Here is a 26,958-nt window from a genome sequence, read left to right as displayed (position 1 = left end):
TTGTTACTCTTATTGAAATGCCCTTAGAATAGTAAATCTTTCATATTTAAAGCAAAATTTTTACTGGAGCACTCCTTGATTAGAAGACAATGAAAGTAATTAGATAATTCAGTGAAAGTAATTGGATAATTCAATGGGCCTGTATGAAAATTAATACATATAATACTCCCTGTTTTAACTTGTAGCCTACAAAACTTGTCATTATATAGTCAATAGTTTAACATTTTGTGTCTATCTTATATTCACATCTATTTCTTTAGACTGAAATTTTGCCTAAAATGGAATGTTCTATGTTTGTTTTTTAAAATTTACTTATTTTTGTGTTTTGCTTGCATATATGTATGTGCACCATATATGGGCAGTGCCCTTAGAGAACATCTTAAATCCTGAATCCCTAAAACTAGAGTTACAGATTATTGAGCTACTGTGTGGGTGCTGGGAATTTATCCCAGCTCCTCTGTAAGAACAACAGTTACTCTTAACTGCTGAGCCATCTCTCCAGCCCTTTGTTTGCTTTTCTACCCATGCTAGGAAAGCTCTTTTTATTTTGTTGTTTCCAGACATGGTTTTTCTCTGTAGTTTGACTATCCTGGATCTTGCTTGTAGACCAGGCTGGCCTCCACCTCACAGAGATCCTGCCTACCTCTACCTCCTGAGCACTGGGACTAAAGGTGTGCTCTTATTTATTGAGGTATACATTCTCAAGATCGCTAAACGTAATTTGTTTTTATTTTTACAGTGTGTGTCTATCTGCTTGTCTGCCTTCTTGCTTGTGTGGATAATAGCACATTTATGGACCATCTCTTTACCCCTATATGTAACTCTAATGTTGAAGAAATAGTGGTCACCATCACTATTTTTGTCTGTGGGGGGGAAATTGCAGAAACACTTTCTTTGTTATGTTTCTCAAAGTTAAAATAAGGGCTGGACAGATGCCTCAGAGATTAAGTGCACCGACTGCTCTTCTGAAGGTCCTGAGTTCAAATTCCAGCAACATGGCTCACAACCATCTGTAATGAGATCTGATGCCCTCCAATGTCTGAAGACAGCTACAGTGTACTTACATATAATAAATTAAGTCTTTTAAAAAAAAAATGGGCAGCGGTGGTGCATGCCTTTAATCCCAGCACTTGGGAGGCAGAGGTAGGCGGATTTCTGGGTTCAAGGACAGCCAGGGCTACATAGAGAAACCCTGTCTTGAAAAACAACAACAAAAAAGTTAAAATAAGGTATCATTTTATAGAAAATGGAAGAATGCATGAGTCTTTAAGGCCATTGGTAATTGTAATTATGTGTTTTATATAGATATGAAATACACAATTATAAACTTGTATGTGATGTATATGTCTTCTTTTTTATTATTGACAAACTTAAAGCTGGTATATTTTCATTTTAAGATAGTCTATGATGCTTACTTTGTTCTTTTTGGTAATCACAAAGGGATTTAAATGTTCATTTTATTTGTGATGGTATATGTGTATACTGTGTTTGTATTGGTGTGTACATGATACAACTTGGGTTTGATGGTCAGAACAACTTTATGGAGGTACTTTTTTCTTTCCCCCTTACATGGGTTATGGGTATTGAACTCAGGTTGTTAGGTTTGCATGGCAAATGCTTTGCTGGCTGAGCCCTATCACTGCTCTAAAATAATTATTATTATTTCTATTTCTTTTCTTCCTCTTCCTGCTCCTTTGGGGTGGGGGGACAAAAGGGAGCGTGACTGTATCTTGAGGGTATAGGTATAATTACTCAAGTCCATATCTTAACTGGTAATTGTCAACTGTTCCCTACATTAATACCCAAAAAATTAAAAAAAAAAAAAAAAAGCAAACCTTGAAATATAGTAGTAACTTGTGATCCTTGAGAAGGTTCTTAGAGAAACAGAATAATTGTACTTGGCAAATTAGTAAATGGACTTGACTTAATTTTAGTAGTTATATGTTTACATTCATCTATACCATTTGCTTTGCTTTCTTACCTTTTGTTTTGTTTTGTTACTTTGTTGTGTATGTTTGTTTGAGACAGGTTTCTCTGTGTAGCCCAGGTTGTTTTGGAACTCACTAAGTAGACCAGATGGCCTCAGACTCAGAGATCCTTAGTTCTGAGATTTAAGGCATCAGACCCATGGTAGTCTTGCATCAACCTTCTAAGTCCTAGGATTACCATCATCAGCCACCCTGTCTAGCTAATTTTTAATAAGTTTATTTAACTTTGAAAACAGGATCTCCTTGTGTAGCCTGCTCTGCTTTTTTTTCCTTTCTGATTTTAACGTTGAATTAATGAACATGTTTTTGTTTTTGTTTTTGAGACAATGTTTCACTGTGTGTGTGTAGTCCTGTATTTTTCTGTTGTATAAACTTTGTAGTATTTGCTACCATTTTCTTCCTTTGAGTTGATTCTGTAAGATAATAAACTCAGTGGAATTACTTATCATAGGATATAAATATTTGTGGAGTTGCCAGGACTTGCTTTCTCCCAGAAAAGAGGTAGGCTCACACTGTTTTAGTGAGTGTGCTTCCTTAGCTGTCATTTTGTTAACTTGGTGGTTATGATTCTCAGTATGATGTGATTACTTGGCTGCAAGTTATTAATGGAAAAAAGTTATATTGTTTAGTAGTTTCAAAATCGTAATATAGTTGACCATATGATTTGATAGTTATGAACAATGACCTATGTACTGGGACAAATATCTATTTTTTATTTTCTGCCGTTTACCTGTTTATCTTACAATAGCCTAATAATATCACTGCTTAAATTTTGTACACTTTGCTCATTGAATTTATTGGTTTTAATTTATGGGCCACTTTCTGAATTACAGATTTCAAGGAATTACTTTTTTTTTTTTTTTTTTTTTTTTTTTAAGAAATTACTACTAAATTTTCTTTCATATATTCTTCTAGCACAGTGAATGTAGTTTTAGGGTAGTTGTTAGTACCCAAATTGTGAGCTGTGTTATGCTTAGTCAAATTATTATTTTTGTGTGTGTGTCTCAGTTTCCCCTTCACCTGCCAACAGGGTTTCCCTGAGTTGCCCTACTTGCTTGGAACCCACTCTGTAGACCAGGCTGGCCTCAAGACTTGGAGATCTACCTGCCTCTGCATCCTGAGCGCTGGAATCAAAGGTGTGCTCTACCCCTGATGTTTCAGTTTTCTTTAAGGAGAACAACACTTAACCTTGTACTCATTTGATTAATACATGCTCACAGCTGAATCAGGGAGTTGTTGATGTGTTTATAAAAAAAGATAAAAGAGATATGAGATATGTTCTATGGGGTGTGGTGAGGTATGGGGGAAGGGCGTGGCTTAGTAGACCCATGCATAGGCATCCCTTCCCCCTGAGGGACCACCCACAGGCACTGGTGTGTAAGCCTTTAATCCCAGCACTTAGGAGGCAGAGGCAGGTGGATTTCTGAGTTCCAGGCCAGCCTGGTCTACAGAGTAAGTTCAGGGACAGCCAGGGCTACTCAGAGAAACCCTGTCTCGAAAACAAAACCAAACAAAAACAAAAACAAAATCATAAAAAGAAATTGTGAAGAATAGAGTTTATTCGGAGCATGGGGAGGTTAGTAGAGGTAGAGAAAGGCACGTGGGGAGGAGGGATTTCCGGGGTGGTGGGAGAAGTAAAGGTTGGCCTTGACCACGTGGAGAGGTGGGGAAGGGAATGAGGAAAGAGGGGGAGCAAGAGTAAGAGAGGGAGGAGGGGATAAGCAGCCCCTTTTATGTTGAGTCAGGCCTACCTAACTGTGCCAGGTAACTGGGGAGGAGCATACCTGGATGTTACCTGGTAACTGTGGGGTGGAGTTTAGATATAATGCTAACATTGTTGCTTAATCAGTGCATGTTATGGTGTTTACTATGAAAGCTCATTCAGTAGTTCTCATCTCCTATAGTCCCTCCAGGCATGCTTATGACATGACTTGAAGACCATACAACGGCCATTTATTTGGTAGTTTTGGTAACAAATTTGGATTTTCCCTAGGAATTTATAATTTGTGGTAGAACTTAACTATGTTAGGATTTCCATAAACCCATTTCAGAGAATATTCTTTTGTTCCCTATGCACTCTTTCTCCCTGTCAGATTTCCCTTTTCATGTTATAGTGTAGCATATACATATTTTGAGATTATAAAAATTGATGCCATTGTTTTTCCTAATCTCAACAACATTCTAGTGAGACTTTTCATATCTTTTGATGAAATTAAAATAAGACAGTTCTAATATTAGTTCTTTTGAAGTCTTTGTCAAGAATTTAGTTAACATGGTTATACCATGAATTCTTAGTCATAATGTTAAAAGTTGCTGGTGTTTGTTTATCATTTGTCAGGTATGGGTTATAAAATATTTATTTATTTATATTATGTATATGAGTGCTCTGTCTACATTTATGTATACTTGCATGCCAGAAGAGGGTATCAGATCCCAGGAGAGATGGTTGTGAGCCACCATGTGGTTGCTGGGAATTGAACTCAGGACCTCTAGAAGAGCAGACAGTGTTCTTAACCGCTGAACCATCTCTCCAGCTCTCTATCAGGTATATTTTAATGGTGAAATACGGATATTGGTTGGATTGGGCTTGCACTTTCTTGAACTCGAATATACTTTGAGGAGAGAAAGATGTGTGTGTGGTGTACCTGCACTTCTATGAGGGTATGTGCATGTGTGTATGCATGTGTGTATGGTTATATATTCACATGTGTGGAAGCCTGGCAAAATTTTGAGTGTTTGCCTAGATTAGTTTCTACCTTAGTTTTTTAAGTTTTTATTTATTATTGTTACTATTATGAGTATACTTTTTTGTGCATGTGCATGATTTGTGTCTCTGGGCATGCTTACCTTGACACGTGTGTGGATATCAGAGGATAGTTCTATGGAATCAGTTCTCTCCATCCACCTTTGCATGGGTTACAAGGTTCAAACTCAGGTTGTCAAGCTTGTACAGCAAGCACCTTTACCCACTTAGCCTATCCTTCACATTAGTTTTTGAAATGGAGTCTCTTATAAACCTGGAGCTCATTCATTCAGTGAGGCTAACTGGCAGATGAGCTCTAGAGATCCACCTTATTCCTCTTCCCAAAGTACTGTGGTTACAAATTCACATTTCTGTTCTTGGCCTGGTGTTTATGTGGGTACCAGGGATCAAACTCAGGTCATCATGTCTGTATGTCAAGTAACTATGCTGACAGCCATTTCTCCAGCTCCTGAATAATTCTAATTTGCTTTTTTCTTTTCTTTTTTTAAGTGTTTGGTATGTGTGTGGTATTAAAGTTGGGAATACACTTTTCACTTTTGAGGAGTTTAATTTCTTTCTATTGGTGAACTAGGCATTCCATATCTATTATACACAAGGATAATATCAAATCCATAGATTAAAGATCAGTTTAACTCTCACAGTAGATTTTGGCATTATATGTGTACTGTTCAGTTTCTAGCCATAAAAATAAAGTATGATTTAGTATTAAGCATTAGGAAAATGTATATTTAAAGTTAAGTAAAGTACAGTGTAACTTACAAACTTACATAAATTTAATACTGTTTGAATTCATACCTTAGTCTGTATTTTATACATTATTACTATTATTAATATTTTTGGGAGGGTGTTTTTTGTTTTGTTTTTGTTTGTTTTTAAGGCAAGTTTTCTCTGTGAAGCTCTGGCTGTCCTGGAACTTGTTCTGTAGAGCAAGCTGGCCTCAAGCTCAGAAATCCACCTGCCTCTGCCTCCCAAGTGCTGGGATTAAAGGCATGCATCACCATCACTCAGCCACATTATTTTAATTCTTTTTGATATTCATCAAGTTCATTGACAGATCATTGTAAAATCATAGTATTTAAATTTTCCTAGTAAGGTAACTTTTCTAATAAGGTTAAAAATAAGGATAACATTGTTTTGGGTAATAAATTGTGTTTAGGTTATAGCTATAGGTTCTTAGACTTGTGGGTTTAAATTTGTTAGGGACATTTTGCTGTTCCCAGGGTAGTTCTAAGGTCATCTTGTACTTTGTGGTATCTATGAAGTCATAAGGAAATTGTGACACAGAAAACTGTCTGCCTATTTGTATGGTTCTACTTCCCTTGAATGACATTATAAGAGAGCACAAATCCATCTTCCTGGAACCTTAACATTTTTGTTCACTATAAAGATTTTCCATTGGCAATTTATAAATTGCCATATACTTAACATCTTAAGATAGTACAAAGTTATTTTAGTAGGTCAGGAAGTTTAGATTGCCTCATCTGGGTCCTCTGGGAGCTCTCTAGTTTAAGTTCTGTATGATATTTCAATGTGTGTATAGATTATGTAGTATTTTAAAATAATCTCTAGTTCAGTCATGTCATAGATGACCAGATTTTGTTGTATGTTTGAAATCCTAAAACCAAAATCAATGTTATATGAAATTGAAGTCTCTGGGGAAGAATCCACTTGCACGATCACTCACCTTGTTGACTTTGTCCTCCCTCTTCTGTTGCTTCCATCTGCCCAGAGCTGCTCTTCATATGGAGAAGCTGAAGTGCTTTCCTTGTGGCCATCTCTGGCAATGGCAGATCCAGATCTTCTATTTCTAATCTGGCTGACTTCTCTTTCTGGATGAATGTCTTACTCTGAATGGCTCAGTGTACTCTAGATTGGCTCACCTGGATGGATGCCTGAGGACATTCTGTTTTGGGATCTGTAATCTCTGTATACCTGTACAGTTCCTTTCTCTTTTAATAGAACCTATTCACAGGTTCCAGGAATTAGAACGTGGACATTTTTAGGGACTGTTTTATCTACTACAAATTGACTCCTTAAACTTTATTGAAGAATTTAATTTCTGGTTTTGTTTATTTGTTTACAATATGTCTTGATCTGAAGGCAGCAGAAATGAACTGAGCTACTAGACCTACATTAAACTTCCAAGACCTCAAAGCCCACCACCTAGTAACACACTTCCTGCAACAAGGCCACACCTTCCTACAGTGCCACTTCCTATGAATTAAACATTCAAACACAGGAGTCTGTGGGAACCATTCCTATTTAAACCACCACACCTAACTTACCAATTTGTAAATTGCTTTTTTTCATTCTCACTGAATTCTCTCTCAGGACCATGAATTTTCAGATAGTATTCCAAAAGTGGAAAAAGTAGTCATTAAATAAAAACTATTGTTTCTATTACCAACTACAGAGCTACCTGAATTCCAAACATTATTGAGCACAGGAGAAGATATATGTAATTATCCCTTTTTAAAATTACAAGGTTGGGGCAGATTTGGGATAAGAGAGGAGTATTGGGGTGGGGGCATTTCTCTGAAAAGCATAAAAAAGAGGACTCAGAGAAAAAGGCAAGTTGAAGACTGAGAAACCAAGTATCCTTTGGAGAGTGTCCATATACCATTCATTAATACAAAGCCTTTTAAGGTTGTGACTTTGTAAGTTGCCCCAAACCTGCTTACATAGTATCTTCATACCTACTTACCACTCAGGACTTCTCTTGTATATATAAGACTCTTGAGTTTCTGACTAAGAAAAGATTGTTCCTCTACCAATGATTCCTATCCCTTGGGCTATGTGTTCTGGTTGTGTTTGACTCTCCATAGAATGCTTACTGTTGGCAGTCCTGGTAGCTTTGTGTGGAGATACTGCCTCTTCCCATAGGTTACTTATGTCCCAGTGTAAGAAATATACAGAAAGTGAGTAATATTGGTGAAGGAGAGAATCCCTACATCTGTGCCTTCCAAGCTTTAATAAAAGGTATTATTTTTAATGTTTATCAAAGTCAAGATGATTATGGATAAGTCAAACTGTGTGAAGGACAGGTATGGCTACTTAATTAAATTTGTTGCTATGAGTGATAATTGCCTTGCTATGTTTCAAGATGCTAGTTTAGATTTTTTGTGACCAACTGCTGAAATAAAAATATAAACATCTGTGTGTGGATAGGCAGATCTAAAGCCATGCTTGTAAAAATGAACATTTCTTTGAAAAACAAAATACTTTGCAAGAATCTATCTCTGCCTGAAATACATGAGCATATTTTTAATACTATCATACAGAGCCAATTTATAAGGCCAATCTGCAGGTGATAGAGGAAGAAGGGACACTTATGAATACCAGAATGGCAATGTAAGAACAAAGAAAAATGAATTGTACTTTTGAAGAGTCAGCTCATATAGACCATCCACAAAACTGTCCATTAGATTGCTATTCTTTTTATAGCCATATTTTGCATTTGTGTCGCTAAATATCCCCTTTGAGTCCTTTCTTCATAAAGAATAGTTTTTCATTTAAAAAACTTTTTTCTTCCAGTTTTGAATTAGGACAGTTTCTAGTTTCTGATCTTTCACTCTTATGTTATTAAACATTAAGAAACCCTCACTGAGCCAGGCGGTGGTGGCACACGCCTTTAGTCCCAGCACTTGGGAGGCAGAAGCAGGCAGATTTCTGAGTTTGAGGTCAACCTGGACTACAGAGTGAGTTCCAGGACAGCCAGGGCTACACAGAGAAACCCTGTCTCCAAAACAAAACAAAACAAAACAAAAAGAAAGAAACCCTCACTGATCTTAAAGGAAAATGTTGTTCTTCTTTCCAGTAATCTGCAATAGGAAAATTTCCCAGATTCTTATGTGGTTTGATAATGGGGATTAATTCACAAGGTACAGGTACATTTATTTCCTTTTGAACATTGTGCTTTGGAGATAACTAACTTTTCCTAACATAGTTGATATCTGAACCTTCTGCCAAGTTCTTACCTATTTCACCTTGTCTAGTGCTTATTTAATGGATCTATGTGATCATTTATAAGTTTTGTGGATTGCCTGTAAGAGTTTATTTTCAGCTGGGCAGCCTCCTTGCCATTTTTGGCCAGTTGTGACTAAGTTCTGTCCCATAGAGTGTGAGTAGAATTTTCCTTTGGAGTTTCTGAAAAGTCCCTAAAGAGAAGCCATTATTCATTTATCTTTCCCTTGCTGTCCTGATTCACAGCTATGATGGCTAGAACTTTAGCATTTGTTATACACCTTTAAAGGAAGGGAGTGATGATAGTATCAGAGCAGCAGAGGACCCTGAATTCCTTATGATCATAGTTCTGGGGTGCTTGTGTTCATTGAAATGACTGAATCTCTAAACAATACAAGGTTGAGTTTTTTTGTTTTTTTTTTTAAGATTTTACTTATTTATTTTTATGTGTATGAGTACACTGTAGCTGTACAGGTGGCCATGAGCCATCGTGTGGCTGTTGGGAATTGAACACAGGACACCCCGCTCGCTCCGGCCTGCTTGCTCCAGCGTAATACACTGTAGCTGTCTTCAGATGCACTAGAAGAAGGCGTCAGATCTCATTACAGGTGGTTGTTGGGATCTGAACTCAGGACCTTCAGAAAAGAACAGTCAGTGCTCTTACCCCCTGAGCCATCTCACCAGTCCCCCAAGGTTGAGTTTTCTTAGTGAATCCTATTCTAAGATGAATGTGAGAAAACATCAAGCTATTTCCATGTAAGAGGCACGTTTAAACTAGGGCCCATAGATTTTATTGTGTAGCAACAACATAAAAAATATTAATTTTCACTCCAAACATTTTGATGCTTAGATTCAACTTTGACATTTCACCTGTTATCTGTCCTTCAGGTTTATGCTGCTAAAAATCTCGTTTTCTTCCTTTTACCATAGTTCTATTGCCTTTCCTTCATCCTTAAAATTGTTTTATACCTTGAAGTGGTAATGTGTTGACAATTTGGGGGCTATATGGTGAACATCTTTTTGAAATATTTGATATTTTGGGAGAAATTTTAATTTTATATAATAGGAATAAGCAAGATTTAAACATAAAATGTATATTAAACAGGATAAGTTTATTCTCTTCTGCTTTTCTTTAGAGATACTAGATGGCAACTTGGGAAGTATTGCTTGCTTAGCAAGAGCTTAGGGATTCCTGTTAACAGAATAAAACTCATGGCCCACCAGCTACAAAGGTAAGAGAATTTGAGCTTGTCCCCCCCCCCACGTGTATGTGTGTGTGTGTGTGTGTGTGTGTGTGTGTGTGTGTGTGTATGTAGATACATATTCATATGAGTACACATACATGTTGAGGCTTGAGGTCAATGTCAAGTGTCTTCCTCATTTGTTTCCATCTTCTTTTTGTGTGGGTGTGGGTGTAGGCATGTGTGTGGAAGGTGTTCTTTATGTATCCTGTATAGCTCTGGCTGTCCTGGAACTCTATATACAACTCAGAGCACTGCAATTAAAGGCATGCACCACCACTGTCTTTTTGAGACAAGATCTTTCACTATACCTGGTACTCACAGATTCAGCTAGACTAACTGACCAGCAAGTCCCAGGCTCTCTCCTGCCTGTCTCCACTTCTTCAATATTAGCCTTTTTTTTTCTTTCATATGTTCTGAGGGTCTCTTCAGGTTTGTGCAGAAAGCACTTTACCAACTGTGTCATCTCTCAAAGATTTGAATGTAAAAGTGTTGTTTTCATATCATAATAGTTGGTCTCTAATGAAAATAATAGCTGTTTCTGTGCAGCAGTTCTCAAACACTAATAACCTATTTGATAGTGTTCAGTGGGGATGGGGTGCAGATCTGGAAGGCTAGTAAATTTAGAAATGGCCTTTTGGAGATAGAATGTGAAAACACACTGAAGACTTAAATTCTTTTTTTTTTTTTTTTTTCGTTTTTCGAGACAGGGTTTCTCTGTGTAGCCCTGGCTGTCCTGGAACTCACTTTGTAGACCAGGCTGGCCTCGAACTCAGAAATCCGCCTGCTTCTGCCTCCCAAGTGCTGGGATTAAAGGCGTGCGCCACCACCGCCTGGCAGACTTAAATTCTTTAATTTTTCTTAATCCAAAAGTTCTTAAACTTACTTAGCTTTTTAACAAAGAATCCAAAAATAAAAGTCCTAATTCACCTAAAAAATTTAATTGTAGTAACAAGTTAATCTAGGAAGTGTTTTGTGGGTTGCAGAATCACTTGGACAAAAAGTTGATTTTTTTTTTTCCTATGGCCATGTAAACCTATTTGCTTTGGAATTATTAAAGCTTATTTTCATGATTGTTGCCAACCAATCTAGAAACATCAAATTGAAGTTACATAGTTTGTCACTCTTTGAACATGTACATGCCAACCACAAAAGTATTAGAGAAATGAAGTGTGGTGATTTTTGTATGTAAGCAATTTACTGTTTATGTAGTTCTTAAAAAATAGAAGAAAAATAACAATGTAATGAAGGCAGTCTGGTTTGCAGAATATCTCTAGACCTGGTGAATTAATGATAGACATTGTCTGATATATGAAGATACATAAGTTGATCTATGTATTTTCTTCTTGAATGTTGAGGTTCAAACTAAAGAAATTGCATAAATGGGCAGTTTCTCTAATTTTGACTCTCCAAATTAAGGAGAAACTGAAATGTACATTCATTTTAAAAGTAAACAAGTTGGGCTATGGTGGGCATGCCTTTAATCACAGCACTCAAGAGGGAGAGGCAGGTGGATTTCTGAGTTTAAGACCAGCCTGATCTACAGAGCATCCAGGACAGCCAGTGTTACATAGAGAAACTTAGTCTTATAACAGCCCCTGCCCCCCAAATAGTAAAACATTTTAAAGCAAGTATGAAAAAAAGGGATAACATTTGATAATTTTTATATACACTTACTTGAATTTTAAGCTTTTTGATGTGCAAATTAGTGATCTGTTTAGAAGTATTTTCAATAAAATTTATTCTCTGAGGATAGGGACTGTGTATTGTATTCTAGAGATGGGTTAACTATTCTTCTAGAGGATTGGAGTTTGATCCCTAGAACCTGTATATCAGCTGGTTCCCAATTGCTTGTAACTACAGCTTTAGAAGGTTAAACTGCCTCTGACCTCTGAGGACACCTACACTACCATGCACACACATAGATAATACACTTAACTCAAAATAAAAAGGGATTGTTTTGTTTTTGTTTTTTTAATTTAAGCAAGGTATTGTGATAACATTCCTATAATCCCAGCACTTGGGAGCCAGGAGGATCAGGCATCATAGGAAAGCTACAGGAGACCCTGTGTAACTTTAGTCTTTTTCACCATTCACATAAATTCCCTGTTATATTAATTCTTAACAACTGAATATGAAATTAAAAAGTTTGAATTACATGCCTTCCAGGCTTGACAGACACCATTTGTAAAAAAAACCTAAATCTATTTTTTTCCTCCTGGCCACTTATTCCTAAGAGCAACAACTCTGGGACTAATTATTGAATTCTAGGCCATAACCTTTGGCTCATTCCCTGACTAGCTCTTAACTTAACCATTTAAACTATTTCTATGTCTACCACTTGGTTACATCTCCTTCAGTCCCATTCCACTTATTCTTTCTCATCTTTCCTCATCTCTCTCAGTATCTCTCCGAGTTCATCTACCTTCTGGTTACACTCCATCAGACTCCTCTTGAATTTTTCACAGCTCTCACAGAGTCTCTTTTTTTTTTTTTTAAATCTCTTACTGTTTCCCAGAATCCTCTTTCTTCCTGCCAGTGTCCTACCTCCAGACTCAGCTTATTGGCCATCTGCCTTTATTGACGAGTGATGTTTATAAAAGATTCTCTCTACAACAGGTCAAAGAAAAAGAAAAAAGTGAGTCATTCCTTGGGGTGCATGCCTTTAATCTCAGCACTCAGGAGGCACAGGCAAGTAGTTCAAAGCCTGCCTGTTTTATGTAGCAAGTTCCAGGCCTTCAGGACCGTATAAATGGAACTCTATATCAGAGAAAACAACAACAATATGTGTGTGTTTGTGTATATTCAATTTTTTACAAGGATGAATAAATGTTTTCTTTAAAGGTATTTTAGTCTTTTTGAGGGGCACATGGGATCTCTATTGTATATTCTTCGACAACTCCTCCATCCCTAGCCATTTGAAATTGTGAAATACTTTGTTTGTCCTAGGTCCATAGTTTATAAACTTGGAGAAAGGTAAGGTGGGTAGGTGAATAAAATCTGGGCTTTCTTTCAGTCTTTTTAAAATTTATTTTTACTTTATGTGTAATGTTTTGCCTGCATGTATGTCTGTGTGAGAGTGTTGGATCCTAGAGTTCCAGGCAGTTATAATCTGCTATCTGGGTGCTGGGATTGAACCCAGGTCCTCTTAACCACTGAGCCATCTATCCATCACCTATTTTTGGAGTTTTAAAGACCCTCAGCATTTGATTATTCTGGCTTATATTGTTTCACCTAATCTGAAATCCCATACATCGGCCATAAGAAGATCTTAGATCTCAGTGGATGATGATGATGATGATGATGATGATGATGATGATGATGATGATGATTATTATTACCACTGCTGTGTGATGTATGTGTGTATACATGAGCACACATGTTCATAAGATGAATACGCATACGCCACCACCTCATGTGAAGATCAGAGGACAACTTCAGTTGCTGGTCCCTGCCTTTTACTTTGTTTAAAATAAAGGTTCTCACACACACACACACACACACACACACACACACACACACACACACACACACACACACACGGAATGCAAGGCTAGTTGGCCCATGAGCTTCTAAAGGTTTTTTCTTTCTGCCTCCTGTCTCACTAGAGGATCATTATGATTACTAATGGGTACTACTATCTTGCCTGGCTTTACATATACTCTGTGGATTCAAACTCAGATTTTCATGTTTACACAGCCAGTGCTTTGCCCACTCAGGGATCTGTTTTATTTTGGTTCAATATGTTACCTCCTCTGTGTGAAATACCATAGCCAACTAGCTTGTATTTTCCCTTTGAGAAGGCCCAGTCATGCATCACTTCTGTACTGGCCGGTTTTGTGTGTCAACTTGACACAAGCTGGAGTTAACACAGAGAAGGGAGCTTCAGGTGAGGAAATGCGTCCATGAGGTCCAGCTGTGGGGCATTTTTTCAATTAGTGATCAAGGGGGGAGGGCCTATTGTAGGTGGTGCCATCCCTGGGCTGGTAGTCTTGGGTTCTATAAGAGAGCAAGCTGAGCAAGCCAGGGGAAGCAAGCCAGTAAGGAACATCCCTCCATGGCCTCTGCATCAGCTCTGGCTTCCTGACCTGCTTGAGTCCCAGTCCTGACTTACAGCAGCGTGGAAGTGTAAGCTGAATAAACCCTTTCTTCCCCAACTTGCTTCTTGGTCATGATGTTTGTGCAGGAATAGAAACCCTGACTAAGATAACTTCCTTTGTTAGTCTTCCTAGACCATCTTCAGAACTGGCTAGGTACTTTGGGGATAGAAACATCATCAGATAAATTGTTTAAAAATAAATTTTAAAAGACTACTAAACTTGGAACACATGGTCTGAAATCCATATAAGTAAAGCCTGTGGCACTGAGTATAACTCAGTGCTAGAGCACTTGCTTAGCATGTACACATCCCTGGGTTTAGTCCTGATTAACTCACAGGCACATGCACGTACACACCATAATCATCTATAGTCAAGGAGAATTTTGGACTCATATCTTAAATATATCATACCTACATTATTTGATAAAATATAGCTATTGAAAATGATAGGCATTGTGGCTCCTTTCTATAATTCTAGGATGTGGAAGGCATAGTGAGAGAATTGTTCAAAGTTCAAGGCTGTGGTATACAGAGCAAGTTTCAGGCTAGCCAGAGGTAGATAGTGAGATATTATCTCAAAAATAAAGAAAAGAAAGTGCCATTTAATATTTAGCACCATTACTATTGAATAGTATGGCAAAATTTAGATAGTTACATTTTAAAGCTATAAAATGATATGATTTTAAAAGTTACATATTTTCATATATTGACAAGATTGAAATACATGCTGTGGACTCATAATAGCAGTTGTCTCTGAATGTTGAAATGTTGATATTCTAGGTGATTCTTGCATGCTCCCTCCACACATACTTGCTCTAGTGGGAATAAATTTAAATTCTCTCACTAAGTTCAACAGGTGCAATTTAGTATGTATTTTCAGAAGGAACTTGTGATTTTTCAGAAAAACCAATTAAGGTGTGAACTTTAAGTGTTTTGCTCTTTTTGAATGACGTAGGGTAATTTCAAATTTTTTATTCTCAAGTTTATGTTATTTAGGTTTTCATGGTCTGGCAAGGTGCTTTAATTTTAGCTTACATTTGTGGATATTTAGCTTTAATCATCATCTTATTTTATGTTCATAGATGAATACATTTCAACAGTTTAGTGATAGGGTTGGTTAATATACCTTAGCTCTCAATCTATGGTATACTGAACCATTGAACAAGGAGTAAGATTATGAGACCTTACTCAGCCTATCTCACAGTTTTTGGCTGGTTTTGTTTGGATATTGTTTTGAAACAAGTCTTACACTGTTGCCCAGGTTGTGACCTAGAACTCAATGTGTAGCCCAAGCAGACTTTAAACTCAAGATGTTCTTCCTGCATAAACCACAACCGCTAGCTATTTCAATTTATTTATACCAATTTCTATATCAGTCAGATGGGAATAAAGTGATGCTTCATGTTTTTACATATAGAATAACTTAGAAATATATCAATGAAAAAGGTTAATGAGTTCTTAATATGGAATTATTACCCTGTGTTTATAAGATCTTTTCTTTTGATATTATTGCTTTATATATTTTAGCAGCTATAAATTTGTATAAAGTATTCTTTAAGTTATTGCTGGTCAGGAGATTTAGAGTCTCTAACCAAAATGAGGGATTGGAAGCCTGAAGTAATACCACTTTATCATTGAAACCATCTCTACTACATCTTGCTTTTGTTTTAAAGAAAAAAGGCAGTGACTTCCATTTGAATATTTATGGTAAACAAATCATTGAACTTATTTTCTACTATACTCTTGAAAGTATAGTGTAACTATCCCCTTTTATCAAACCACACTATGATTAAGTTAAAGCTTAGACTCTGAAAATAGTCTGTTCATTCTTAGATGTAAGATCTGTAGGACTACTTCCTTCTCACATAACAACACTTGGCTAACATTTAAAAACCTCAAACGCAGTTCTTTGCTACTTGGTGTGGTTAATCACTGACATACACCACAAGTGCCAGGTATTTGTGTCTTCACCAGTACTAAAGCATCAGAATGCAACTATTTACAATTTCCTTAGGAATGAGAATACTATATTTTCGATTCTTCATAATTTCGAACTTCAAGTCATGTACTCCACAAGCCATTCATAAGCTCCCTTGGCAGCTTCTGTTATATAAAGATATTTTCAACCTTGCTGTGAAAACATGATGAACCCGATTTAGAGGTTTGAGATTCACTTAGATTATCAAAGAGATAACACTTAGAATCTCTTAGCAGAAATGTTAGCATTTCTGTATGTAGATGCTTGAACTGTAGTATTTATAGCAGTCTCTACTAGGTGTTACACAATAGTAATAAAAGAAAATGGGTATTCATGTCAGTTGGCTAGGAAAGTAGCTGTGTAGGTAAGGAACTTATTTGGAGGAAAACAGTGGCACTGGAGGTACCAAGGGTCAGTTCCTTAAGAAGCATCTTTAGAACTATCAGTTTGTCTGTACATAGTTAATATTTACATGTTTCTTGTATTTTGCTGAGTGCAGCATTAGGTAGCTAGCCCACAGATACCTGCCTTGCCCTGGCCTGAGCTTACATTCTGTTGGTAATGACAGAAGCATGATGAGATGTTCTCTGGATTGTTCTAGTGTTCTTCCTCTTCATAGACACCATTGTACAGTTGGATCTGAGTAGAGAAATAGAACCTTACCAGTTTTACCTGGAGTAAAGAAAGACAGTTTCTTCTTCCCATCTCCTAAACTAGGATAGTCTTTGCTCCAGGACTCAATATTATATAGCCAATTATATATTTCTGCATGGATTTATCTCCCTTTTTTGAGCAAGACATTGAACATACATAAATTATGAAAAATATAGGTTTTCCTTTACACCACTAATTTATTTGATGTGAGAATTCTGTTTAATTGTCTTTGACTGAAGACAGGAGAGGAAGACAAAGAAGAGTTGGGATGGGGGAGATGGCTCAGTCAGTAAAGTACCTCTAGTAAATGCAGGAGCACACTTCTAACCCTAGCACTGGGGATCGAGTGGGCACAGAGAAGGGTTGATCCCTAAAGTTCATGGCTAGCCAGCCTAGCCCAGTGAATGAGTTCTGAGCTCAGTTCCAAGTTCAGTGACAGAACCTATTTCAAAAAAATAAGACATGCAAAGTGTATGTATGTCGACATTCACATATATCTACATGCACATGTTTCATACATGTAAAGGGTTAGCAGATTTTTAAACTTTTAAAAAATTCTCTCGTATATTGTGTCCTGACAGCAGTTTCACCTCCCTTTACTTCTTCCAGATAGGGTTTCTTTTTGTAGCTCAGTCTGTCCTGGAACTTGCTTCGTAGACCAGGCTGTTCTAGAACTCAAAGATCTACCTACTTCTGCCTCTCCAAGTGCTGGTATTAAAGGTGTGTGCCACCTTGCCTGGCTCAAGAGTTGGTAGATTTTATTAAATGGGCATTTACATTGCTAGTTTTAATATGGTGCTTATATTTAAGCTAACATTAAATAAGTGGTAACATTAGAAAAGAGAAAATTTTACAGAGAATTTATATTTCAAGAATAAATAAATTTTGATGAATGCTGAGAATCTGATCACAAGTCAATTTTCTTTTTTTTTTCTTTTTCATTTTTCTTTTTAATTAAAAGATTTCTAAGTAGAACTTTTGAAGTACAGAGAAAGAGTGAGAATTTCTTTTCTTGTTTTGTTTTGTAACAAGATATTTCTGTGTAACCCAGGGATGATCACAATCCTCCTGTCTCAGCCTCCCTTAAGTGGTGATTTTAGTTTAGGAACATACCACCAAGCCTGGCTTAGGGCTGGTTTTTCTTTTCAACTTCAAAGGTATGAGAAAAATTGTTGTTTTAATGACTGCTGACTAACCAGGCCCTAAGGGATAAATGAAATACTTCTTCCTTTCTTAACTCTTTGATGAAACTGGATGGATTAATATGACTAATTCATTTATGGGAGTTGTTGTATTTCAAAATTACTTTATCATTATAAAGACTCTTGATTTTTTTTATTAAGTCATGTTGATTTCATTTGATTGAGTGCTTTCATTTGCAAAAGGCAATGCATTTCCAGAAGTATTTCAAGGCTGTTTATAACAGTATAAAACCATTTTTGTCTTTTAGTGTCTTTGCCATGAAACAGAGGACATGATAAACTGTTTAACTTAATGAAATTCAAGTTGCATGTGAATTCTGCCAGGTAAGTGCATGATATGATAATATTTTGCACCATGTTTTATAAGTTATGAAACTTATTTTTCATAAATTGTATTTACTAGATTACTATTTGAATCCTTTTTCCCTAAATCTGAAGCATCTTATTAGTTTTCAGTTGGTACTTGTTTCTAAATTATCAAGTTAAGAGCATTAAAATAACTGGTGTAATGGCACAGGTCTATAATCCCATTACATAGATAGAACCACCGCAGTATCAAGGTCTGTGCTATATACCAATACCCTGCCTTAAGAAAAAAAGTCATCCAAATATATGTTTTATGGTTTTAATGTCTTCTAAAATGAGTTCTTGGTGATATAAGATGTGAGGAAGTGTTCAAATAGCAACACTTAAAAAATGCCATATATTCGGGCTGGAGAGATAGCTCAGCGGTTAAGAGCACTGACTGTTCTTTTAAAGGTCACAACCATCTGTAATAGGCATCCAATGCCCTCTACTGGTGTGTCTGAAGACAGCTACAGTCTGAAGATGAGCTAGTTTACTCATAAACATAAACAAATAAATCTTTTTTTTTTTTAAATGCTATATGCTCAAATTCTCTTGGCTTAGCTTCCCAGGTACTAGGATCATACAAGTGCCCTGCTTTAAAAAACGTTATAAGTTGTTAAAAGGATTCACTTGGATCTTTAAGTGGAAATTCTGAAGCAGGAAAGTAATCTTGATCCAGATATATTACTTTATAGTTGTATTTGGATTAAATTAGGATCAAAATTGTTTGTTAGTAAGTCATTTAAACTTAAAAAGTCCCTCTCTCAATATGTACAGGCAGACCATTCTGCCTTAGAGGTGCTAATTCCTGAAATTGGAGGGGAAAAACCTTTTTCCAGTTACAAATATATAAATATGTTTGTCCATCCAAGCCACTGGCTCATGTATTGCAGGAGAGCCTGTGGGAGTTGGGAGAGAAGGATGAGTGCTCTTCAGGTGGAAACTCTGGAGCCTCTGTGTGTGTGTGTGTGTGTGTGTGTGTGTGTGTGTGTGTGTGTGTGTGTGTGTGTGTGTGTAGCAGGTTCAGTTAACAACACAAATTCCACTGGGTCAATTCAAGGGTTGAATGACTTCACAAACCCTGGTCTCAGGAAATTAACTTTTGTATGAGGACACAACTTTTAGGTTAACTGATGTCCAAAATACTGTCTTAAATCATAAGATCCATTACTTTTTAGTATTGTCCAAACCTACATCTAGAATTACATCGTAAAACCTTTTTAAGCATGTTAGATGTATGTGAAGAATTTTGTTTAAATGTAAATTTCATACCATACTATCAATTTTTGACTTAATTTTTTTTTTTTAAAAAGTCCCCCCCTCTGCTGTTCCTCTTTCCCCATGAGTGAGTGGGTAGTGTCTTAATAGATGTTGCCTCATATGTTTTATGTTTTCTTGTTCTTGGGATAAAGACGTTTTACAAGATTCAGTTCTGATGCCTCTCTTCATCCTCTGCAAGAATGTTTTATTTCAACTTTGTTGTTCACCCAGTGTGTTCTGTCAGTGTGATCTAAACACTGTAAATGCCCCATCTTCTCCCAGTCTTGTGGTGCTGTTTTGAGACAGGGTCTCACTATGTTGTTGTAGCTTGCTTTCTTTGAATTCTCTCCCTCTACTTAGTGATTTTTAAATAAATAGTTCTTTGATGGTATGTAACCTTCTCAGATTTAAAAGTTTTTTAAAGAAACTTTTGGTGCTAGAGAGATGACTCAGCAGTTGAGTATTTGCTCTTCTTATAGAGAATTCAGGTTTTGTTTCCAGCATCTAGATGGCCACTCACTGTAACTCCAGGGGATTTGGTGCTCTCTTCTGGTCTCTGGAGGCATCACACACAAACAGCATGCATACATGCAGGCAAAAGACTTACAATTATGAAGTAAACATAAGTATTTTTAATAAAAGAAAAATTTGCCTACATCAAATCATGAAACTTGCTATCATTATTGTTCTAACTCTTATCTCTGGACTTGATTTGTGTGATGTGAGATGGTGAAAGGTAAGATTTGTGGTTTTTGTTTTTTTCTTGATTCAACATAGCTTTAAAAACTCTCAAAGAAAAAAGAAGCCCATATACAACATGTCCTAAATTTATTTGGCTATAATCTATTTTCTGAAACTACTAATATCCCTGGAGAGTATATGTTTTTGGAACCATTTAGCTAGAAGATTCGCCAACTACTAGTGAAGTCAGATATTTTTGATATAAAATTGTAAAACCAAATTTGGAAAAGATCATTTCTTCTACTGAAATGTAGTTAAGAGTGAAGCCTTTGTACAAGTCAAGTGATCTTATGTGTTTATCTATTTCTAGACTCAATTCTTTACTATTGCTTTACATGGTTACTATTTGCCTGATAACTACCCTATCTTAGTTATTGCTTTTTATACTGGCTCTTGATATAATAATATCCTGTTTTTATAAACTCTAAAGCTTGAGTATTGTCATTCAGGATTAGCTTGCTTGTTCTTGGATCTTTGCCCTTTATAAATCTTAAAATCAAATCTCCCCCTCCTCCCATTCAAAACCTGCTGAGATTTTGGTTGTGACTGACCTTGATCTGAAAGATACTACTTGGAACAGAACTGCCATCTCACTGGCTCTTACAGTGTGTGAATATAGTATAGCTTACATTTATCTAGACCTTCGTTAGTTACTTGTGAAAATATATTTTTGGTCTGGGGTTGAGTTTTTTGTTTTCAGATGTATAGTTTATGATTTTCACGAGATTTATTTTTAAATATTTGACCTAGTATAACTCTCATTGGGTAGTTAGACAACAGGGATATAATGGAATAAATGGGAAAGCCAAATTTTTAAAGTAAGGAAGTGAATTAACCTCTCAGGAAAACTGATTAAAGACAAAGAAAAAAGTAAGAATACTACTAATTTAAAGAGGAGATCTCTGGATCTAATGGAGATGGAAAAAAGTGAGAGAATGTTATTAATAATTAGGCCAGTATATTTGAAAGCATAAATGGAAAAATTCCTGGAAAATAAAACTAATATAAATGTTTTAATTTGTATCTATTTAAAGATCCTGGATTTATGACTTAAAACTTTCCCACAGAGAAAACCCCAGGCTCATATAGCTTCACTGGTGAGTTCTTTTCAAATATTTAAGGAAGAATTAATACACTTATTTTTCACATAAAGATTTATTTATTTATTATTTATATATTGCCTGCATCTCTATCTATCTATATATATGTATATGGACCACATGCATGGCTGGTGTGCCTGCAGAAGCCAGAAGAGGCACCAGACTTCCTTGGACTGGAATTATAGATGCTTATGAGTTTGTAGGTGCTAGGAATTGAACAAGTGCTCTTAAACACTGAGCCAACTCTCCAGCCCTAATACCAGCCTAAACTGGCACAAAGTAGTATTTCTGATGAACATGAATATAAAACAAATTCCAAACAGAATATTAGCAAATAAAATCAGGCTATTTATATCTCCAAATGGGATTGTTCAAACATTCTACTTGTGAATAATTCAGTGTGATTGACCACATTAAAAATAAATTAATTTGAAGGGGGGAACAGGAGGAGTTAGAGGAGAGTTAAGAGAGGGGTGATGAAAGCTGGGCGGTGGTGGCACATACCTTTAATCCCAGCACTTGGGAGGCAGAGGCAGGTGGATTTCTGAGATCGAGGCCAGCCTGGTCTGCAGAGTGAGTTCCAGGACAGCCAGGGCTACACAAAGAAACCCTGTCTTGAAAAAAAGAGGGGGGAAGAAGGCGTGCATAGCCTCTTCCAGAGAAGAGAGGGGTGATGTAAATGTAGTATTTGTATTCCAATTCTCAAAGGAATCAAATTAAAAATAAACTTAAGGATCAGGCGTGGCGTTAATCCTGGCACTTGGGTGGCAGGCAGATTCCATGAGATCCAGGACAGCATGGTCTACATTGTGATACTCTTTTTCAAAAAAAAGAGAAGAAAAAGAAAAAAAAAATATACATTTAAGAAAATAAGTAAATAAAAGAAGCTGTCAGCATCAGGCACTCAAAGCTGGGTGGCCTTGTCTACATGAGACCTTGATTCAAAAATAAGATAAAATAAAACAATACTTCCCAGAACAGTAGATATTGAGGAACTGATATTCTTTTTCTTTCCATAATATTTTTATTAATTATTTGAGACTTATATACATCATGAACCCAGATCACACTTAATTCCTAGTCTTCCAAGGTCTACTCCCTACCTTTCTGGACCCTTCCCCCCAAAAATAAATAAAAAGGGAGGAGAAAACCCTCCAATTTGTGTTACCCTTATAGTCACTGGAGCATGGTCAAACTCCTGATGATTAGCTCCTTAAAACTGAGTCCTTCCCCAACTGTGGAGAGCTACTCTTCAGCATCCTTATCACATTTTTCTCTTCCATGGCTTTCTACGTAGGCTGTTACTTTTGTGGGCAGGGTGTAGTGTAAGGTATAGACCTTATATGTCTCTCAACTGTGAGTCTGTAGTCATCAATAATACCACAGCAACAGTAGCTTCCTTGCCCTTTATAGTCAGCAGGAACATGGATCATGGACTTCCACACCATTGCTGGTGAGGGAAACTAACTAGCTTCTATTTTTTTTTTTTAACTTTTTGTTGATACTTTGTGAATTTCACATCATTCACCCCAATCTCACTTGTTTCCTTTTGTATCTATCTTCTGCCCTTACAACATCCCCCAAAAGAAAAACAAACAAAATAAAATGTAAAAAAATCTTAAGCTGCCATGTGTTACAATGTGTCATACACTACACCCTTTTATCCACACATCTTTACTTGCAAATGTACATTGCAATGACTTCGTTTATCTGGTTTGAGGCCTCTGCCTTCTGCTATACTATCAATACTGGATTTTCATTGGAACTCCTCTCAGATATTCTGTGTCCTGAAGATCCTATAGGTTTGGATCTGCAACACTGGCCTTTCACATGGTCTAGCAGTTCATAAATGAAGTACACGCCTAGAGTAGGCCAACCCTGAATCTGGGCCTGAGTCATAGTTGAGTTGGTCAGCCCACCACCTCTCCGGCTACCCCACCACCAATGCACACACACCACCAGGGGGAGCTCTCCAGCACTGTCCCAGCTAACTCATTAATCAGCTGGCAAGTCACAGGACTAGCTCTTACACCCTTCTGGCCAGCTCATTCACCCCATTGCCACCAGAACCACTTCAACTGTACTGCTGAGTCAAGGTGCAAGGCCCTCCTTCCTGAATGCTATAGCTGGCAAGTGGCGGGGCTAGCTCTCTGGAGTGCCACAGACAGTGAGGGGCTGCCAGGGACGTCTGCATAGTCTTCAGTGGTAATATGAGCCACAAACATGGACATAGACCCCTGATGCTGCCTGGCCACAGGACCAGACCTGGCCCTTAGCAGCAGCATGGGCTGAGACTTCACCGTGGCCTCAGGTGACTAGACAAGCTACTCACATCAGACTGTTCCTCTTCACCCTCTAGTTCTACCTGTCTTCATAATGCTCAAACTGTTTCACTTGTCTTTCCCATCTGTCTACCACATACTTGAACATTTAGTGGCTTGGCAGCAGAAGGGCCTCTGGGTTTCCTCTGCTCAACTGTGCTTGCTTGTTTCATGGCAAGAGAAACTGTCTTACTTAACAGTGTGTGTCTAAAAAATCTGGCTTATCTAATACTTTTCTAAGAGTGATATATTTAAAAAAAAATAGTAAACTGTACTATCAATTTCTATAAAGTTGTTCAAGAACTTATATGGGTCCCACATGTCCTTTCTGAAGTCTGTAGTAAAAGCCACTGTCATAATAAATACTAATTTGTTATTTGCCCTTTTTTGCTTTCATTCTTTAAGAACATACAAGTGGAGTGTGGAGAGGTGGCTCAGCAGTTAAGAGCACTGACTGCTCTTCCGGAGGTCCTGAATTCAAATCCCAGCAACCACATGGTGGCTCACAACCACATGTAATGAGATCTGACGCCCTCTGCTGGTGTGTCTGAAGACAGCTACAGTGTACTTACATATAACAAATAAATAAATAAATCTTTTTTATAAAAGAATATAGAAGTAAGAGTTTCTCCATAAGCTACCTGAATATGAGGTACATCAGGTTGAATATAAGAAGCAAATATGAAAATTCAACCATCTTATTTTGTTGAGCAAGACATTAGATTTGCAAACAAATCACTTTTTTTTACCTCACTATCTCTAGCCCTGGTTTGTAAAAATTTTAAGAAGATTGAAAGTATGTGTTACTGAGATAAGTCATACATATACAGATATGTTCCAAACCTAGTTGTGACAAAACAATACAGATTATGTAGGTCAAGAAGTTGACATAGTACAGTATAGCATCTGTCTGTTTCTTGATAAATAAACCTCCACATGGGAGTTTGGAATGGTCTCTTTCATCATGATAATAAGACTCTAACCTAGAATGACCTGAGTGTTTGAAGACTAAGCAAGTTCTGCATGACCAGACAGAGGGTATCAGACTTGGAACCTAAGCTTGTGTCATTTCCACAGCACTGTTAGTTGAAATAATTATAAACACACCTCAAGTCAAGGGAAAGAACATAAACTCATATTATGAGAAGCACTGCAAAGAATTTGTAGCTGTATTTTAACAACTTACAAAAGAAGTTTGATGAACTAAAATCATATTGTTTACATTGAGTTGTTTACTACATAAAGCCATAATTATTAAGACAATACTTGTTCTGTCAACATTTTGTGCTGTAACCTTTTTTTATTACTAAAGTGTGAGTCTTTTCAGTACTAGGGGAAGTCATTAAATGACAGTTGCTTTATGACCCTCAGTTCATGCTCCCTGCTTGGCTAAGAAATAATCCTTAGATCATCAATATTTACCTCTTTTTTTTTCTTTCAGCTTTTGATTTTCCTCCAAGATATTTTTCTTTTGCTTCTTCTTTCTCTTCCTTCCCTGCCCACCCCCCCCCCCAACAGAGTTTCTCTGTGTAGCCTTGGCTGTCCTTTAACTTGCTTAGAGATCCACCTGCCTCTGCCTCCCAAATGCTGGGATTAAATGTGTGCACCAACACACCTGACAAGATATATTTTCTTAATTTTCTTATAGTTTAAATATGATATGCTGAGGCCTTAATTTTTGTCACTCATTTTGCTGCTGCTGCTTTGAGCTTCCAGACTCTGGTGTTGTATCTTGCTAATTGAAAAAATAAAATAAAACTCAGTTCTTATTAAATAAGACATTTCTTCTGTTATTTTCTTATTTTTTTATGTGTTTAATGGAAGCAAGTTTTCATTCATAATGTAAACAGGCCCAAAATTAGTAGGTAGCCCTGGCTGGCCTGGAAGATAATTGTCAGTTCTGCTGTCTCAGCCTCCTGGTGCAGGTGTAGAATATAATTTAAGATCTGAGATGTTGGTACCTCCAGCACTTCTTGTATTATCCAGGATCCTTTTAGCTATCCTGGATCTTTTATATTTCCATATAATTGAAGATTTTTTTTTTCAGTTTCTTTGAAAAATTATGTTGGCATTTCTATAATGATTGCATTGAAACTATAGATTGCTTTTGATAGAATAGCCACTACAATATTTTACCAATCAATGTATAACATGGAAGATCTTTCCATTTTCTAATATCTTTAGTTTCTTTTAAGTTTTTATTATGTAGGTCTTTCATTTACTCAGAGTGATCCCAAGATATTTTAGTTTTTGAGGCTATTTTTCAAGGTACTATTTCCCTGATTTCTTTCTCAGTCTGTCATTTATATATAGGAAGGCTACTGATTTTTGCATTTTAATTTTGTATTTGTCAGCTGTAAATTTTCCTGGTGGGAGTTTTTAGGGTGTTCTGCAAGTATATATATTCTGCATATATATTTATGTTTATATATATAATGTTCTGCATATATATATATGCACATATATATGAATATGTTCTGCAAGTAAAGATAATTTGACTTTTTTCCCCTATTTGTATCTCCCTTGACCTTCAGTTATTTGCTCTAAGACTTAAGTACTATATTGAATAGGTATAGAGAGATGGAGATCCTTGTCTTGTTACTGGTTTTAGTAGATATGCTTTATGTTTTAATCCATTTAGATTGATATGGCTGTGGGCCTATTTGAAATGATCCTTTTATTGTGTTGAGGTATATCCTTTGTATTCCTAGTCTCTCCAGGATTTTTATTGTGAGAGGATGTTGTAGTTTTCAAAGGCATTCTGCATCTAATGAGATGATTGTATAGTTTTTATCTTTCAGTCTGTTTATGTGGTGGATTATGTTTATCAGTTTACATATATTGAACTATCCCTGCATCTCTGGGATTTGAGCTAACTTGATCATGTGGATACTCTTTTGATGTGTTCTTGTATTTGGTTTGCAAGTATTTGTTGAGAGTTTTTCTGTATTCATAAGGATTGAGGGTGTAGAGTTTTCTGTCTCTTTTTGAGGTCTTTGTGTGGTTTTGATATCACGGTAATAGTGGCCTTATAAAAAGAATTAGAAAATGTTCTTTAGTTTCTATATTGTGGAATAATTTGAGGAGTGTTGGTGTTAATTCTTTGATCTGGTAGAATTCTATGCTGAATCCATCTGGCTTCTTGTTGTTCTTGTTCTTGTTTGACTTTAATTACTGTTTCTATTTCACTAGGGCAAAGGGTCTGTTTAAATGATTATTTAATTTTTAACTTGGGCAGGTCATATACATCAAGAAATCCATCCATTTCTTTTAGGTTTTGGGTTTTGTTTTGTTTTGTT

General features: G+C 36.6%; 1 protein-coding gene across 1 annotated transcript in view; it reads left to right on the top strand.

Moving 5' to 3' along the window:
- Atf2 (activating transcription factor 2) overlaps positions 1-26,958 on the top strand; it is a gene marked incomplete at its 3' end in the record, with an annotated part of 63,051 nt that overhangs the window by 1,908 nt on the left and 34,185 nt on the right. Inside the window, exons 2-4 of the mRNA XM_031373207.1 lie at positions 9,852-9,947; positions 18,138-18,213; positions 21,273-21,335. The remainder of the gene's footprint in view (positions 1-9,851; positions 9,948-18,137; positions 18,214-21,272; positions 21,336-26,958) is intronic.

This window comes from Mastomys coucha, unplaced genomic scaffold, assembly GCF_008632895.1.
Source record: "Mastomys coucha isolate ucsf_1 unplaced genomic scaffold, UCSF_Mcou_1 pScaffold15, whole genome shotgun sequence".
Lineage (NCBI taxonomy): Eukaryota > Metazoa > Chordata > Mammalia > Rodentia > Muridae > Mastomys > Mastomys coucha.
Note: the sequence above shows the minus strand (reverse complement) of the source record. Positions and strands in the feature narration are given on the sequence as shown.